Below are 17147 nucleotides of genomic sequence, written 5' to 3' on the forward strand. Positions count from 1 at the left end.
TATAGTTTATGGCATGTTATATTAGTACTTATTAGGATCCGAGTTAGATACTTGGAATCAGTCATTAAAGTTTGAATCACGGTAAGCTATCTATATCACACCCCTTAGGAAAGCGGCCCTTCCTCAATTCTGCGTGAATGCGGGATGCATAGTGCAGCCTCTTTATTATATTACTAGTACTTATTTTGAGCTTTCTAGGAATACTGGAATACAAAATACATAGTTGAATGTCTTGCTACATTATGAAATGTAATTTCATAATACCCTACTCATTTAATCCTTCTACATATGCCACATCGGTAGAACTTAGCCATGATCCACCCTAAATCAGCTCATCCATAGTGAATGGTATAGCCTCAGAAGGATCAGTAATGACATGATAGCTGGGCTACTTGACATGCTTACTAGTGCCAGCACGTGGTCCATTGTTCATGTACTCACCATAATACAATATCTTTAACATAAATCTTTGTTCCATTCATCCCAACCTGCTAGATCAATGAGAATACCTAGGTATGATTGGATCACTATAGTTCTTGAATATTTTTCCTTGGCCTATCAAGATCCGTTTTGAATTTGTTCTCAACTGGTTCAAGGTCTGGACTTACTATTATGTCACAGAATTGAATTGAAGTCCCCGTGGCCTGATTTGGGTCTGTCCTACCTTGTGCAATCTCCATGTTTTTCTGATTTTTATTCGGTTTTCTAGCTACAAGCTTGCATTTATGGAATACAATAGCTGCATTACAAATATTGAAATCGACAGTACTTGTCACATAGGAGTCTCGATAGAACTGCCTTAGAGAATGCACATAAAGGGTATCTTAATAAGCATCGATACGACAATTATTTATGATAGACATATCATCTCCAACTCGAAGAGCCACAACTTGGTGTTTTACTGATCCTTCTGTGTTCTATATACATATGCCCTATAGTATGAATCCTTGGCCAATTGTAGCAAGAGTGGCAGAGTGAAAGGTGGTTGATCCATCCACAATATTGAGACTACCAATTATGATGGTAGAATATATCCCATCACCAACAATCATCAAGTTTATTTTCTTCTTAGTAACCTCAACATTCTCTTCATAAATCCCCTTCTTGACATAGATCATATACCGTATTTTGCTCTTATCTGGTGCAGCCGCGACTGCTTCAGCAACTATTTGATAATCCCTAGTACCATCCTGTGCCACCACTGCATTTGCTTCAATGGTCTTACCCGGACTCTCTATCGACTTCTTGTCTCGCAAACTGATCCAAGATGGCATTCTTCCTAAAAACCGAATAAAAACTTCCTCATTCTTAGCCATTACAGACGCGACCATTGCCAATGCTGCCTTAGATCTCAAGACCAACTCGTCAAGAATCATTCTATTCTTAGTAGTTTTAGTAACAGAATCAAGTTCATCTAAGCACGTAACGTGGTTAGTGAGCACACCACTTAGCCAGATTTGTGCGTTGGCAGTATCGCTACTTCTTCTATTACCAAGTGCTGCAATATGTCAGAACAAACATGGCCTGATCTTTCCTTTGTATAAAAATAATACAGCGAAATAAGAAAACAACCAGTAGGCCAGCCATGTGCTTTCTCTATTACGTTTTTATACCTTTATATGAATAAAATATTTGATGCTTATGAAGAATTAAATCTTAAAATTTTTAGTTTAATAACATCATATAATCAGAATATATACTTAGATGTGTCGTACTATACATTTATTAGCTGTATCTCAACACATGTATCATACCTTAAATCCTAAAATATATGTGATAAAGAATTTAAACTCTAAATTCTTGAAGAGAAAAGACATTTGATAACTTCATTCACCATCTACTCTCTGTATATGCCCTAGATGTAGGGAGTTGTTTGACTAGGATGTAAAGGTTCATCTTCTGTGAGTTTATAGTTTCAAAGACTTCATCCTGATATAAAGTTTGACTTCTCTTTATGTTAAAAGTTAGCAGAATTGCAAGCCATTTTGAAGTTGTGTTTTCTAGGAATATGAGGTTTTTTTTTTATCTAAATGTAACCTCAGAATTTTAGTCATTACTGATATCATTTAGTGGAAGTTGTACTCAACATTCTCCTACCCCATGTTAAGAAGGAACAATTAGAATTTAGATCCTCAGTTTATTTTCCTTTGTTCAGCTGAATTAGTTAGAAGACAAAGTTATCTTTATGTTGTTGCTGAAGTGTAGTTTACTGTAAAAATAAGACCAAACCAGTAGGTGCTCCGATTTGTACAAATAAATCATTGTTTTACTTGTAGTATGGACAGAGAACTGGTTAATACACCTTTAATCTTGAGAGTGTTGAGGAATTTTCAATTTCCAAACCTCATCTTTGCAAGGTGCGTATGAGGAATGTTTAATTTCCAAACCTCATCTCTACTTATTGACCACTTAATTGATACCTATAATAGTATACAAAGAAGCAAATACAAAATAATTGTCTAATAAACTAAATTGAAGCTCCCATCTGGAAAGGCCAACATCATTATTAGCTTTTCATATATGAGATGTCTATCTAGACTCATAATTATTCTAAATGTTGGTCATCCCAGACATCCTAATGAAAAACCAGTAAAAAATTAAGAAAGCAAATAAAGAAAGATAAACTTCCATTCCATACTTCTCATCTTTCAATCCAATTTTTATTTAAATAATTTTTTATCATCAAACGTCACTTTCTCAGTCTATTCTTGTCTTTAGTTCGATTTGTATTTTTGTCACTATTATTTGGTGTTTTGGCTTGTTGAGCTGGAGTTTTTCCCTGAGATGGTGGTTTATTTTTTGTGTTGTTTTTGTTGTTTTAATGTTCAATTTCACTATTTTCTGCAATCTCTTCTTATTTTTCTCTTTTTAAAAGGATTTATTTAAGTTACAGGTAGCGGCTTCTGGGATTTCAGTAGGGATATTGTTGTTGTTGTTGTTGTTGTAGTAACGACTTTATCTGAGATGTTTAAATTTTGTTGGTTTGTGATGATTATATGTTTGTTTGGATAGTAAGTCGACAGTTTCAAATAATGTCTATAAATTTCACAAAAATAATATAGTTCTAATCTGAGGAGGAGGTCGTATTATGTTTAAAGTTGAAATACCTGATGTAGTATGATATAATCATGTGATGGTAACATGTTATGTGAATATAATTATTTTTCTTATCTTTTATTTTTTCTTAATCTAATTTTTATGTATTCTCCAAGGTTATGGCACCTAGTAAGTAATGGATGCAACTTTCTCTTCATAATCGAACCGACAAAATCTACTTAGACGGGGCAAAAAAGTTTGTGAATTATGCTTTTCGGAGAAAAGAAGAAGAATGTGAAATATGGTGTCCGTGTTACAAGTGTTGTAATACAACATTAGGAACTCGTAAAATGATTGAGATGCATTTGAATGTCCATGGAATAATTGAAAATTATACCTTTTGATTTCACCATGGGGAACAGTTAGGTGAGCCACTATCAGACTCTGAAGATGAGGATGAGGATGAAGTAGATGATTTTGAGAGTGAAAATGAAGATGAAGTAGAAGAACTATTGAGAGATTTATATCCTAATGCTAAAGGTGGAGGAGATACACACACTGGTTTTGATGATAAACTTGAGGAGGATCCAAATACTGAAGCTGGAAAGTTTTATAGCCTTATGGAGGATTTCGAGCAGCCATTGTATCAAAATTCAAAGGCTTCAAAGCTTTCATCTTTGATTAAATTTCTTCACATCAAAAGTATGGGTTATTGGAGCAATGAGTCATTTACCATGATATTGAAAATCTTAAAAGAGGAGTTGTTGCCTGATGGAGCTAATTTACCAAATTCATATTATGAGGCAAAGAAGATAATTCGAGAGCTTGGGCTTTCTTACAATAAGATTGATACTTGTACTAATGATTGCATGTTATATTAGAAAGAGGATACGTTGCTTGATTCTTGCAAAATTTGTGGTGCATCTAGATGTAAAGTAGATGCACATAGCGGGGAGACAAAGAATAAAAAGGGTAAAAAAAATAGCCTAAAAAACTTTATGGTATTTTCCCTTAAAGCCTAGGCTTCAGAGGTTGTTTATGTCTACAAATACGGCTTCACTAATGACATGGAATAAGGATAAAAGAACTGATGATGGAATAATGAGCACCCAACTGATTCAATGGCATGGAAGTCGTTTGATGAACTGTATCCTTCATTTGCAGTTGAGCCTCGTAACATTCGACTTGGACTTGCTAGTGACGGATTCCAACCATTCCAAAATTCCAAAACCTCAATAGCATTTGGCCTGTGATTCTTATTCCTTATATTTACCACCTTGGTTGTGTATGAAGCAGGAAAATTTTATTTTGTCAATGCTTATTCCTGGTCCAAGTAGTCCCGGAGGTGAAATTGATACATATCTTCAACCTCTACTAGAGGAATTGAATAAGTTGTGGGAAGATGGTATTGAAACCTTTGATGCATCAATTAAAAAAAATTTTAAGTTGCATGCTTCTTTGTTATGGACTATCAATGACTTTCTAGAAGGAAAACTGGCATGTCCATCTTGTAATAAAGACAATTCTTTAATTCAATTGGCTAATTATAAGAAGAAGTGTTTTATCGGTCATCGGCGTTACCTTCTTGTGAGCCACAGATGGAGGAATGAAAAAAAGTCATTTGATGGTACAACAGAGAAAAGGCACCACCAAAGATGTGTTCTGGAATTGAGATACTTAATCAAGTGCAAGATATTGAAGGCCAACCATTGACAAAGGATCCTAAGAAGAAGAGGAAGATATCACATGAAAAGCGAAAGGATAATTGGAACAAGAAGAGTATCTTTTTGAAACTTCCTTATTGGAAATATCTCTTGTTGCAACATAATTTGGATATTATGCATATTGAAAAAAATATATGTGATAGTTTTTTGGGGATATTCATGAATGTCAAAGAAAAGACCAAAGATACAATTAAAACTCGATTAGACTTGCAAGCAATGAACATTAGGCCGAAATTGCACCCTATCTAAAGAGAGAATAAAGTTGAAGTTCCAACTGCATGCTCTACATTATCTCCTAAAAATAAGCACAAATTATTTATTTTCTTGAAGAATTTAAAGGTCGCGGATGGATTTTTATCTAATATTTCTCAATGTGTGAACTTGAAAGAACACAAGATATCTAGTTTGAAAAGTCATGATTGTCATGTTTTTCTTCAGCATATACCCGCTCTTGAACTTCGTGATATGTTGTTGAAAGAAATGTGCAAACCTCTTATTGAGTTGTCTTTATTTTTTTTGTGTTCTTGGATCAAAGGAATTAAGGATTGATAAGTTGAAACAAATTGAAGAGTAAATTCCCATTACACTTTGCAAGTTAGAAAAGGTCTTCCCTCTTTCTTTTTTTGATGTCATGGTTTACATGCCTATTCATTTAGATGGTGAAGCTAAGATCATTGTGCCTGTTCATTATCGATGGATGTATCCTATCAAGCAATGGTTATATTTTTTTAAATCTCTTATTGGTATTAGGGAATGTCCAGAAGGTTCCATTGCAGAGGGCTACCTTGCAAATGAATGTATGACCTTATGTTCAAGGTATCTGTATAGAATTAACACACAATTCAATCTCCAAAATGAAATTATGATGGCGGTTTAAAGAATTCAAATGGAGGTTTATCTATATTTTGTCAACCTGGAAAAACTCTGGGGGCTAAAGATCCATGTGAGCTTGAAGCAAATGAATTGGAACAAGCACATATATATTTTAAGAAATTGTGATGAAGTCTTACCATATCTCGAGTATGGAGGGTTCTTTTGTATCATCTTGTTTTCCTATTTCCTTTAAAGTAATATTGTTTCCATATGACATTTATGGTTAACCTCAATTTTGTAGAGAGTTTGAAAATATGGATATTGCTCAAGACTTGTCAGATGCAGTTTATTAAATGGTTTAAAAATAGGGTGAGTAATATGAGAAACACATAAACATTAGATTTGAATTCTTAATGTTGTATTACTCATTCTAAAGTATTAAATGTAATTTTATTTTTAGGTTGTACAATTGCATAAAGCAAATAATAGTTGGCTCATGGAATATTTTCTTTCACTTTCACGTGGTCCTTCCAAATATTCAACACATTATAATGGTTACACTGTAAATGGATATAGATTTCATGCAGAAGATTATGATCGATCTTTAAGGACTCAAAATTGTGGTATTATTGTAGCTAGCAAGAATGATGAAGATAATGAGATGTTTGATTACTATGGAGTTTTACCAAATGTGATTGAATTCCAATTTGTCCCAGATAGAAGAGTGATTTTGTTTCGGTGTAATTGGTATGATATGTATGATAAAATAAAAGGATTAAAAAGAGATGAGTATAACTATGTAAGTGTGAATCCAAGTAGATTTTTGAAAATAAATGAGCCTTTTGTTTAAGTGGAAGAACCATCTCAAGTGTTTTATGCTAATGATAATTCCAACAAAGGCTCGCATGTAGTGAGGAAGACTCAACCTCGTGATTCCTATGAGGTTGTGAAACAAATGGATGGTGAGGTAGATGACTTAGAAAGTCCTTCAGATGTTGTAGATGATTTAGAAAGTCCATCACAAAAGAAACGTAAAAGAACTGATGAGGTGAAGTATCTCATAAATTACTTACTACTAAAAACTTCTATTCTTTTAGCATTAAAAATTTAACTTATAATACTTTTTGTATAGATTTTGAGATTTTGTGAAGCAAAGAGACTACGTTGACTGTATTCTTTAGTTGAATGAGTAAAAAGTTTTCTTACTATTTTTTTTACTTTTGGCTCTTTTTGCAGGTTCACTATGAAGACAGAAAATGAGGATGGATCAACTATTAAGAGTATTATGAGATATACTTTCTGCGCACCTGGTGCAATTGAAAAGAGACGGGGACGAGGGCTTAGATCTTTGATAACAAAAGGAAAAACTCTAACTAAGAGTTCATTAAGTTTAGTTTATCAACTTAATGATGTAGTTAAGAAATACATCCAAGAAGGTGAAACAAGTAAGGTTTTTCTAATTTATTAGAGTTTTAAATTGCATAAATAACTTGAATTAAACACCATAGCTTATTTTGGTCAACAAAAATAGATTGTTCTTCTAACTTATTTTTGTTCATCCTTTCTTGTGCTACAAAAAATAATTCCTCAAGTATTAGTAATATGATTTTGTTTCTCCAGGTGCTATTGGAAAGGGACCAGCAGAAGGATTTACAAACTCTACCATGTGTTCTAGTCAAGTAATGGGAATAACAATACGTAAGAACTTTGTGGTTCGGGAGAATGAGTGTATGCTAGTTAATACTTCATTACTTGTCTATTAATAAGGTTAAGCCATACATACAAGAAGTTGAAACAAGTAAGTTTTCCAAATCAAATTTCTATTGAGGGTTTTCTGTTTGTGAAAAGTGTGGTAGATGCTGTGGAGTTCCTGCCACACTCTGTGAAGGTTGTGGTTGCTTCTTCTTAGCGTAGTCTACTTCTTATCAATTTTTGTTTGAGTAGTTGTGATAGTTGTGTCACCTGTAGCTGCATCGTGAACCTAAAGGTGGCTTATCTGTGGTAGTTGTGCTACTTTACTGTGTTATCTGTGTACACCGTTTGGGAAACCTCCAGACCTATAACTTACCTGATATCACTACTAATGTTAACTTACCTGATATCACCACTAATGTTAACTTTCCCCAGCTGGTACCTTTTGTTTTGCCCATTTCAATGTAAGTAACTTACCTGATATCACTACTAATGTTAACTCGAACATCTCTGATCTCTATATCAAGTGGGAAATCATACTCTTCCCAGAAAAACTCCCAGCTTTCCATAACAAGATTATACCTGGATATGCCACTCACCCCAGGGTACACAATGTATGTAGTTTTATCCCTCAACTAGAGGTCTTGCACAGAAGTTAAATCTCCTATATAGACCATGAGTATGGAGAACCTGATAGACCAATAACAAAATTTCATGAAACCTGTATCAACCATATTAATGACTTCAAATGAAGGGTAGAAAAGATTCATTTTAGGAGTGAAACTATATGGTCCTGTTATAGCTGTCATATTAAATTTAAAATGTTAAGCTCGTATAACTGTATATTTATTTTGGAAGGTTTTATTCAGAAAGAGCAAGGAAAAGGAATTATAAGCTCTAACATATGTTCTAGTCAAGTAATGGAAACAACGATGCGGAAGAACTCCATGGTTTGTGAGAACGAGTATATGCAAGTTGATACTCCATTTTCTCCATCAACTAATGTAATACCCCAAAAAATCCAAACAATATTAGCACCATGTGTCAAGCTCATGCATAGTACATCATGGTTATTTTATAGTTTTATGAGCAATTTACATGTATATTAAGTCTTCAAATAACTCCCAGCTATCAGACGAATCAAAACAATTTCTTATCGATTGCATTCTTGAGAAGGATATTGGTATAGTCAACTTCAAACGAGTATATCTATCGTTATACTATGAATCTATAATATCATGACCCACCAAAAGATATATAATTGAATTATCTTTTCAACGATACCAATTTCGCCTAAATCCGATATCGGAGCAAGGAGTTATGCCCATTTTACTCTAGCATATCAGGCTGGAAAACTGAGTGACAACATTCATGACCGTGACGGCCTATTACGAATGTCGTCACCCCTGGGAAGATTTTCACCCCAGTGAAGACATTTTGTGACAATCCGTCACTCCCGTGATGGCCTATCACCAATTTCGTCAACCTTAACCAGAAAACTAAGATTTTACCTTTTTGTGACGACAATTTGTGACGACCTATCACCAGTATGACGGCTTGTCACGAATGTCGTCAGCTATTTTTTTCTAGCAATTGAGGGACTTTTTTGCAAGGGTATTTTGGTCTTTTAATTCACTTACCATGACTTATAACCCTCAAGAAGCGTATTATCTTTCATTCTCTTTAGTTAAACATCTCAAAACTCTCTCTCATACACTCTCAACCACAAGATTAGAGTTTTCTCTCAAGATCATCTCCTCAAGAACAAGAACATTCTCTCCCAAAGGGGTCAAACCCTAGTCAAGAAAAATCAAGAACAAGCCTAAGGATTTCTTCAGGAGCCTTCAAGAAATATTAGATCTCTTTCAAGATCAAGCTTTAAGGTATGCGTAGTGTTTTTCCATGGGTCCCTTTCATCCATGGAGCTCAAGAATCATGTTTTAAATTATAAATTATGATTTTCTTATTGTGTTATGACTATATTCATGTTAATGATTGTTGTTTGGATTCAAGGTTGTATCTTGATGTGTTTTTCATGAAGCATGTGAGTAGGTTAGTTGAAACCCATGAATTTTGGATGGATTAAGATTGTCAAATTGATAAGTACACCTATGTCCAAAGTTTTGCATATAAGGTGTTTGATAAAATGCCAAGAATGATAGAATCCACGTTTTTATGACTTCATAGTACTTAAATGACAAGCCGATGTTCTATTCCTTATGATTCCACATGAACTCCACATTATTGTTGTGATATGGAATGAGCATGATATTGAAGCAACGTGTGTATATATATGTTGTACGCATCCCCTTCCATGTATAAGATGTTGAGAACCAAGTTTAGTATGAAATCCCCCACTTATGATATTATAAATTGTGGACTCTATTCTTTTGATCAAGTTAGTCATGTGTGTCAGTTTTCTTCCATCAAGTCCTGGAGGTACTTGTGCCCGAAATAATATAGCTGTGTGCCTAGTGCCTTGTCATGTTATCATGATATTCTCAGTCAAGCCATGGTCTATAGAATTCAGTTAGTGATGTGACTTAGCAAAACTCAAAAATCTTAGTAGTCTTAGTAGTTCAGTTATCTCAGTACTCAGTAATCTCAGTGATTTCAGTAATAGCAGTATTCCTAGTGATCTCAGTAATTTCAGTACTCTCAGTCAGTCCTCAGAACTCAGTACATTCCTTCAGTCAAGGGAACTCAGTAAACTTTATTTAGCTCTGCTAAACAATACCACTAGTATCAGTTTAGTTAATCAGTATCAGTTCAGCTTATCAGTTCAGCTAATCAGTTAAGTTCAGTTATTCAGTTTAGCTTAGTTATCCAGTTCAGTGTCTTTCAAATGGGAGTAGGATTCAACACTAAGTAAGCCTAGGGATGGGGACTCACCCGCTAGAAAGGACGGAGATCCTTAGAAGAAATCCCTAAGTTCTAGAAATACATAGCCAGTGTAGGTACGAGATGTCACCCGTTATATAGGAATGGCATACTCAGGGGTCACCCGTTAGCATATTTATATGTATAGGACTGATCCCAGGAGTCACCCGCTAGATTGGACCTGACTCCACAACAGTTATCTTTACTGGTGGCTTGGTATTGACACCCTTCCAGTCAGGGTAGAGATTGGACCCCAGTCAGTTTAGCATGGGGCATGTCGGTTAGATGAATACATCCCACAGTTTTAGTTATAGATTCAGGACTGTCAGATACAGTTAACTCAGTTCAGTAGTATAGATTCAGTACTGTTAGAGACAGTCAATCCTTATCATTATAAATAGACTTCAAGATCACCCATTAGATAAGACTGATCTCAACTATAGTTAAACAGTATCAGAATCATCAGATTTAAAGATCACCCGCTAGATAGGGTTGATCTCAAATTCATTTACTCCATATAGAATGGAACTTAGATAGTTCTATCAAAACTCAGACTGTTAAATACAGTTGGTCAGTATCAGTTACATCGATCTTATCGATCATCACAGTTATATCAGTTGTCATATCTTATGTTATCAGTATTCAATTTCAGGACTATTAGACATAGTCAATCAGACCAGTTCTTCATAATTTGAATATCAAAAATAGTTATTTATCTATTCATTATCTCAGTATCAATAAAGTCATGTCATCAGTATTCAGACTCAGTAGTCAGTATCACCACGAGTTCAGTTATAGTTGCTTATGCATGTATGTATTCTTACGTTCATGTCAGTCAACATTGTTTATGTATATAACCCTTTTCATTTAGCCTACCGCACTTGTATACTTAGTACATTCATATGTACTGATGCATTTATGCTATAGTGCTTTCTCTTATTCTACACCATAGGTTCAGAGGCATGTGTTCCAGATCAGCAGTAGCATTCCAATTGTAGAGTTGTAGTAAGTCCTCATCCATTCGAGGATGATATTATTTTATTTCATTTTTGTTAGACGGAGTTAGTTGGAGACATGTTCCTTCAACTCCTTACTCAGACAGTATTTAGAGGCTTTCAGATTTAGTTTAGATTTGATTCAAACTTCAATTGTTTTTTAGGTATTTGCCACCCATATGGATATTACGTTTGTCAGATATTTTATTCAGTTGAACCTTATGGCCCATTGTTAATGTTTTTCTCCATTATTATGTCATATATTACAGTGTACAGGTACAAATATCAGTCATGGGTTAGCTTGTGGTCCTTCAGGGTCATAAGCATCGTGTAGCATTTTGGTTCAGAAAATTAAGGCGTTACAAACTTGATATCAGAGCCTAAGGTTCGTTAGAGTCCTAGGAATTTAGAGAGCCGCATCTAGTAGAGTTTTGTACATGCGTGTGTTGTGCACCACACTTATGTGGAAGAGGCTATGAGATGTTTTAGAAATAGTTTCTCTTCTTTCAGTATTCATATCGTGCTAGTGAGCATAATCTTAAGTCACTCTCAGTCTATTCTATTTCCCCCTTTCTTATATAGAACATGCCTTCTAAAAGAAGAAATGGGAATTAGTCAGCCCCTCAGCCCCAAGACCCTTTGGGCAATCATGTTTCTCATGCGGAGTTCAGGACCGCATTCACTGCTCTTACTCAGTCTGTTGCTGCCCAGAATGAATGACCAACTGTCATTCTAGCCAATCCAGTAGCCAATTTAGCTGCATCTATAATTTGGGACTTTACCCAAATGAATCCTCCTTCTTTCATGGGGTCTAAGTCAGATGAGGACCTGTAGGAATTCTTAGATCAGATTCAAAAAGTGATAGATATTATGGGGGTGACTACTGTGGAAAGTACTGAGTTAGATGCATATCAGTTGTAGGATGTGGCTCATACTTGGTACAAATAGTGAAAGTCAAAAAGGTTAGATAATGCAGGTTCTATAGAGTGGGAGGAGTTTGCCTCTGCTATTCTTGATAGATTTTTCCCGCTAGAGCTTAGAGAAGCTAAGGTGCTAGAGTTCATCAACCTCAGGCAGGGCATTATGATAGTGAAAGAGTATTCTCCTAGGTTTACTCAATTAGCCAGATATGCCTCTCATGTAGTTGCAGATAGTAAAGCCAAGATGAGTAAGTTCATGTCAGGAGTGACCGATAGCGTGGTAAACAAGTGCAGATCTGCCATATTGAATACTGATATGACTTTAGCCAGACTTATGAATCATGCTCAGTAGATAGAGAAGTAGAAGATTAGAATGAGGGAGAGATAGAGTAAGAGAGCAAGGACAGGTAGTTTTAGCTTTGCTTAGCCTAAGTCACAGGGTGGTAACCGTTCTCAGCATAGTCAGAAGTTTTCAGCCCCAGTTTCATTCTCAGCTAGTGCACCAACACCTAAGTCTAGAAATGACCGTCATGATAAAGCGCCAGGCTTTGAGGCCTAAGGTAGTGAGAATAGAAGTCTTACTTATCCGCTTTGCAAAGAGTGTGGTAAGAATTACCTAGGTGCATGTAGGGCCGGTAGTGATGTATGCTTTGGGTGTGGCAAGCCAGGCCATAAGATGCGGGAGTGTAGAATTCTAGTACAGAGGGGTAAAGAGTTGTGTCAGCAAGGCACCAAGAGTGGTCAGCTTCAGAATAAATTTTATGCACTCTAGACCCGTCATGATCCGAAAAGTTTTCCTGACCTAGATTCGGGTACATTACCAATCTTTCATATTCATGGTATGCATTGTTAGATGTCCTTCTTTGATTTGGACATATGTTTCAGCATGAGTTAGTTTGTAAAGCTAGCAAGTCAGTTTAGCAATCGAGCAGTCAGATTTGTATAGTTTGTTTTCTCATCCTTGCATCTATTCATGCTATCCAAGATCTCAGGGAATGTAACTATTCCAAGTAGAATCTCTTAGTAGTTGCAAGTTTATTATAGTTCATGCATCATGCATTAGTTCCAGACTCTCGAGGTTCAGTTATAATCTAGTTCGTAGATGCCTTGTGCGTCGCCTCAACTTCCTCAATATCTCAGCAATGTCAGTCCAGCATCCTTCAAGGGACATAGTTTCCCAAGGGGGAAATACACTATAGACCCTAAAATTTCATGATTAAACATGTCATTTTCTTTGATGAATCTATCTTAGAGGAAGTGTTACTTATGAGCCACCCTCTATCTCCAAAAATCAATAGTAAGATATGTACTCAATGGCTCAATTTAGTCCATGATACAATACTCTATCTATGTCATGCATTACAGACTCAGTTTAGTTCATGTATCACGTTCCAGACTCAGTTATGTTCTTATGTTTCCGCTCATGCATATTGAGTGATTAGTCTCAGACTCTGTATTTTTATTTCAAGGTAACAATCTTCCTTGATGTTACTCATTCACATGTTCAGATTTTAGTAACAAACTTGGTATTCAGTTCCATGCTTAGTTTTCAGTTCAAACTTGGTATCTTTACCATTACATGTTCAGTCACATGTTTATAAGTCCTTTCAGTTATGTATTCACGCATCAGATATACGTGATCAGCTTACCAGTACTTTCAGCCATGCATTCACCTATGATGTTAGTCATGAGATTAGATTTTAGTTATTCAGGTTCAGTCATGTTTAGTTTGTCTTTTATCCCCTCTCAATTGATTCTCATTCGAGGACGAATGTTCCCAAGGGGGAGATATTATAATACCCCAAAAAGTCCAAACCAATATTAGCACCACGTTTCAAGCTTATGCATAGTACATCATGGTTTTTTTTATAGTTTTATGAGCAAGTTCCATATATATTAAGTCTTTAAATAACTCCCAGTTATCAGATGAATCAAAATAATTCCTTACCGATTGAATTCTTGAGAAGAATATTGGTATAATCAACTTCAATCGAGCATATCTCTTGTTATTCTATGAATCACTGAGATCATGACCTACCAACATATATATAATTGAATTATCTTTCCAATGATTCCAATTTTACCTAAATACAATATCAGAGCAAGGAGTTATGCCTATTTTACTCTGGCATGTAAGGCTGGGAAACTAGTGACGACATTCATGACAAGCCGTCATGCCTGGACGGCCTATCACCAATGTCGTCAGCCCTGGGTAGATTTTCACCCCCATTGATGACATTTTGTGATAAGCCATCACACTCTTGACGTCCTATCACCAATGTCGTCAACCTTAACCAGAAAACCAAGATTTTACCTTTTTGTGACGATAATTGATAATGACCTATCACCAGTATGACGGCTTGTCAAGAATGTCGTCAGCTATTTTTTTCCAGCAATTAAGGAATGTTTTTGCAAGGGTATTTTGTTCTTTTCCTTTACTTTCCAAGACTTATTACCCTCAAGGAGCATATTATCTTTTATTCTCTTTAGTTAAATATCTCAAAAAGCTTTTTCATACACTCTCAACTACAAGATTAGGGTTTTCTCTCAAGATCATCTCCTCAAGAACAAGAACATTCTCTCCCAAAGGGGTCAAACCTTAGTCAAGGAAAATCAAGAACAAGACTAAGGATTTCTTCAAGAACCTTCAAGAAACATTAGATCTCTTTCAAAATCAAGTTTTAAGGTATGCGTAGTGTTCATCCATGGGTCTCTTTCATCTATGGAGCTCAAGAATCATGTTTTAAATTATAAATTGTGATTTTCTTATTGTGTTATGACTATATTCATGTTGATGATTGTTTTTTGGATTCAAGGATGTATCTTGATGTGTTTTCATGAAGCATGTGAGTAGTTTAGTTGAAACCCATGAATTTTGGATGGATTAAGAGTGTCAAATTGATAAGTACACCTATGCCCAAAGTTGTGCATGTAAGGTATTTGATAAAATGCCAAGAATGATAGAATCCATGTTTTTATGACTTAATAGTACTTAAATGACAAGCCCATGTTCTATTCTTTATGATTCCATATTAACTCCACGTTATTGTTGTGATATGGAATGAGCATGATATTGAAGCAACGTGAGTATATACATGTTGTGCACATCCCCTTCCATGTATAAGATGTTGAGAACCAAGTGTAGTATGAATCCCTTACTTATGATATTGAAAATTGTGGACTCTATTCTTATGATTAAGTCAATCACGTGTGTCAGTTTCCTTTCATCGAGTCCTGGGGGTACTTATACCCAAAATAATATAGGTGTGTGCCTAGTACCATGTTATGTCATCATGATATTCTCAGTCAAGCCATGGTATATATAATTCAGTTAGTCATGTGACTCAGGAAAACTCAAAAATCTCAGAAGTCTCAGTAGTTCAGTAACCTCAGTACTTAGTAATCTCAGTGATTTCAGTAACAACAGTATTCCTAGTGATCTCAGTAATTTCAGTACTCTCATTCAGTCCTCAGAACTCAGAACATTTCTTCAGTCAAGGGAACTCAGTAAACTTAGTTTAGCTCCGTTAAACAATACCACTAGTATCAGTTCAGTTAATTAGTATCAGTTCAGCTAATTAGTTTAGTTCAGTTATTCTGTTTAGCTCAGTTATCCAGTTCAGTTTCTTTCAGATGGGAGTAGGATTCAGCACCGAGTGAGCCTAGGGATGTGGAATCACCCGCTAGAAAGGACGAAGATCCTTAGAAGCAATCCCTAAGTTCCAGAACTACGTAGCCAGCATAGGTATGAGATGTCACCCGTTAGATAGGACTGGCATACTCAGGGGTCACTCGTTAGCATATTTATATGTATAGGACTGATCCCAGGAGTCACCCACTAGATTAGGACTGACTTCACAGTAGTTGTCTTTACTGGTGGTGCGGTACTGACACCCTTCTAGTCATGGCAGAGATTAGATCCCAGTCAGCTTAGCATGGGGCATGTCAGTTAGATGAATACATCCCACAGTTTTAGTTATAGATTCAGGACTGTTAGATACAGTCAACTCAGTTTAGTAGTACAGATTCAGTACTTTTAAAGATAGTCAATCCTTATCATTATAAATAGATTTCAAGATCACCCATTAGACAGGACAGATCTCAACTATAGTTAAATTGTATCAGAATTATCAGATTTAAATATCACCTGCTAGATAGGGTTGATCTCAAATTCAATTACTTTATATAAAATGGAACTCAGATAGTTCCATCAGAGCTCAGACTGTTAAATAAAGTTGCTCAGTATCAGTTACATTGGTCTTGTCGATCATCACAGTTATATAAGTTATGTCAGTTGTCATAGCTTATGTTATCAGTATTCAGTTTCAAGACTGTTAGACACAGTCAATTAGAATAGTTATTCATAATTTGAATTGTCAGAAATATTTATTCATCTATTTAGTATCTCAGTATCAGTAAAGTCATGTCATCAGTATTCAGACTCAGTAGTCAGTATCACCACAAGTTCAGTTATAGTTGCTTATGCATGTATATATTCTCACGTTCATATTAGTCAACATTTTTCATGCATATAAACCATTGCATTTAGCCTACCTCACTTGTATACTCAGTACATTCAGACGTACTAATGTATTTGCGCTATGGTGCTTTCTCTTATGTTACACCATAGGTTCAGAGGCACGTGTTTCAGATCAGCAATAGCATTCCAGTCACAGATTTGTAGTGTGTTCTCATCCATTCAAGGATGATATTATTTTATTTTATTTATTATTTTAGTTTAGTTTTGCTAGGCGGATTTAGTTAGAGACATGTTCCTTCAACTCCTTACTCAAACAGTATTTAGAGGCTTTCAGTTTTAGTTCAGATTTGATTCATACTTCAATTGTTTTGGGGTATTTGCCACCCATATGGATATTATGTTTGTCAAATATTTTATTTAGTTGAACCTTATGGCCTATTGTTCATGTTTTTCTGCATTATTATATCATATATTGCAGTGTACAGGTATAGATATCAGTCATGGGTTAGCTTGTGGTCCTTCGGGGTTATAAGCACCGTGTAGCATTCTGGTTTAAAAAATTAGGGTATTATAACTAATCAATTTAAGAAACGACCCAAAGAGGCTG

At 35.4% G+C, this 17147-nt stretch overlaps 1 pseudogene; it reads right to left on the bottom strand.

Moving 5' to 3' along the window:
• Positions 1-265: 265 nt before the first annotated feature.
• On the bottom strand, positions 266-1505 carry LOC107868880 (annotated as a pseudogene).
• Positions 1506-17147: the final 15642 nt, after the last annotated feature.

The sequence above is a fragment of the Capsicum annuum genome, chromosome 10 (assembly GCF_002878395.1).
Source record: "Capsicum annuum cultivar UCD-10X-F1 chromosome 10, UCD10Xv1.1, whole genome shotgun sequence".
NCBI classification, from domain to species: Eukaryota; Viridiplantae; Streptophyta; class Magnoliopsida; order Solanales; family Solanaceae; genus Capsicum; species Capsicum annuum.